We start from the raw sequence: 2,526 nt of genomic DNA, 5'->3' as shown, positions 1-2,526 counted from the left end.
ATCTTTGCATTTCAGCAAGCTTGTGTATCATCTTGTGTATTTCATTTGCTATCATTGAGTTGACTAGTCTTGAGACGCGAGAGCCAATGATGGTACAATTTGTCAAAACTTATGAGATGCATAAAGGCATCATATTTGAATGGATTTTTGTTCCTGTTTTGCAGATTTAACTGGAATATTTCACATTTGCTGCAGCTTTTCTAGAAATGTTGCATAACAATAATTTAGCCAGAATTTGTTTTTGTTCAGAAGAACATTAAAAGTGAGCGTTAACACCGTTGGTCGTTCAAATTAAAAACAAAAAATCCCTTTTATGATCCTTTCCAGTACCTGCTGTTGATGTCTGCAACAGTGCTGTTTTATCATGTGGCAAAGCGCCGTCTTTATGCCCACGTGCAATGCGTTTCCATCTTTAGATCCTAACGTTCCTCTACCGTGGGCCACTCAGAAACTGAAGAAGAATTGTTTTGTAATCTCCCCTTAAACACTGCTTTCCAACAGCAGCGTAGCCCATACATTATCACTGCCTCAAGATGGCTCTCCAGCACCAAGAACACGCTGTTAAACAACCGAGCAACATCCGTTCCAACCCCAAACGCCACCAAAGAGCCAAACAACAACAGCGACCCACAAGCCTTTCAGAGATGTCGGTCTGAATACCGCAACATGACCCATGACCCATCCCAACGCTCGTCTACTGTAGACCTCAATGAAGCCTTGTTAGTTCTTCATAAAGTCACGGTACAAAAAGACAACATGGAACCTTCAGAAGTAACCAATTTCTTGTCCAAACTTGGTCAGATTCCCCAAGAACAGGCCGCGGTCGTAAGGGGCGACAAGATTCAACACACTCCTGCGGTACAACGTGGAGATCCTGCAAAGCTTCACGACGCCGCAGTTATTGGATGCGCTGAGGGCCTTCGTGAACTTAGGCTTGCCTCAATCCCATAGCATTCTGGGATTGTACGAAACTGAGTTCTGTCGGCGAGACTGAGCTTCACCAGTTGCTGCTCACGGCCGACTTGTGGCGATGCCTTGGTCAAGTTGTTCCTAAGTACCTCGAGATGCTCTTTGACAGCGTGAGCCGAAACTTCAACCAGATGGGTGTTCCAGAGTTGGTTCAACTCTTGTACATAATCGGAGAAGGCAGGAGATGTCCGGATACACCTGGTTCAACCCCTTGAGTCCTTACTCCTTTGGGACTTTAGGAGTCCAATGTCCCAACCTTTATCTGTGTCTCACTGCGATCTTATGAGAACGCCAAGCTGAGTTTCAACGATACCCCGAACATCTGTTGACCGCTCTGCTCGGACTTGCTTTTGCCGGACTATTCCCCGAAGACCTGCTCAGTCTGGCTTTAAGCGCAGAGTTTGTCAACAAGGCTTGTAATTCCAAAGAGCTTGAGCTGAAGAAAGACTTATTCACCTGTAGGCTTGGAGTTGCCCAAGTCGACAGTCCCAAGACTTAGTCTTGCAATTCGGGAAGAAGTGACCAAACAGCTGTGGGATTTCACTCAATCGGATATCTGCCAGAAGCCCGAGGTGCTCGAGGCTGAAGATGTGTTGCGGAATCTTCTGGGTGGAGAGATGTTTGTGCGCAAACACATGATTCTTGCGCTCGATTGATCTGGAAGTGCACTTAGACCGAAATGACCAGCCTGTTCCTGTATCCTCCGGACATTGCCAACAAAATCTCGCCTCTCAAAACTTGAATGCAAGGCTCTCTGGAGTCACCATAACTGACGACCTACTAGCTCAACTAACTGATACACGAAAGACTCCAGTGCAGCCATCTAACCAGTTCTTCCAAAATCCAGAGATTTACACCGTCGAACCGGTCCATGAGAGAGAAAGTATTTTCAATGTGGGTATTGACTTGACAGACGATCTTCTGATGGCGCTGACCAAATCCCGAAAGCATTCGTCTCACCTGGACGATTCTAAACCATCGATTCAGAGACTTGCTGTTCAAGTGACACATAGGATCCACTATTGCGACAGGACTGAGCAGTTGCTTGGATTACATGCACTCAAAAGGAGACAATTGGCGCTGGCTGGATACAGAGTCGTAGAGTTGCCTCATTGGGAAGGGTTTCCCTTGCTGCAACGCTCTTATGCCGAGAAACTCGCCTATCTGCACTGCAAGATATTCAGCTGTTCTGACTCTAAAAAATAGACTGATTGATTTCTCTACATATACAAACTACCAGGTGTTACTCAACATACGGCTAACATTTCTGCTTCATAGTTAACCACAGCATTGGTGTTTTTTTGTTGTTGTTTTGATTAAACGATTATGTGATTGTATTGTCAATAGTGCTGTCAAACGATTAATCGCGATTAATCGCATCCAAAATCAAAGTTTTTGTTTACATAATATATGTGTGTGTACTGTGTATATTTATTATGTCTATATAAATACATACACCCATACAGTATATATTTTGAAAATATTTGCATGTATATACATTCATATATTTATATTCTTATATTTTATATTATATATAAATATATTTAATATATAAAC

The 2,526-nt window shown here is 43.4% G+C and overlaps 1 pseudogene; it reads left to right on the top strand.

The window, feature by feature from the left end:
• Positions 1-423: 423 nt before the first annotated feature.
• On the top strand, positions 424-2,199 carry LOC107743072 (FAST kinase domain-containing protein 5-like; annotated as a pseudogene).
• Positions 2,200-2,526: the final 327 nt, after the last annotated feature.

The sequence above is a fragment of the Sinocyclocheilus rhinocerous genome, unplaced genomic scaffold (assembly GCF_001515625.1).
Source record: "Sinocyclocheilus rhinocerous isolate Xijiao unplaced genomic scaffold, SAMN03320098_v1.1 scaffold737, whole genome shotgun sequence".
NCBI lineage: Eukaryota > Metazoa > Chordata > Actinopteri > Cypriniformes > Cyprinidae > Sinocyclocheilus > Sinocyclocheilus rhinocerous.
This window is presented reverse-complemented; position numbering and strand designations above follow the sequence as displayed.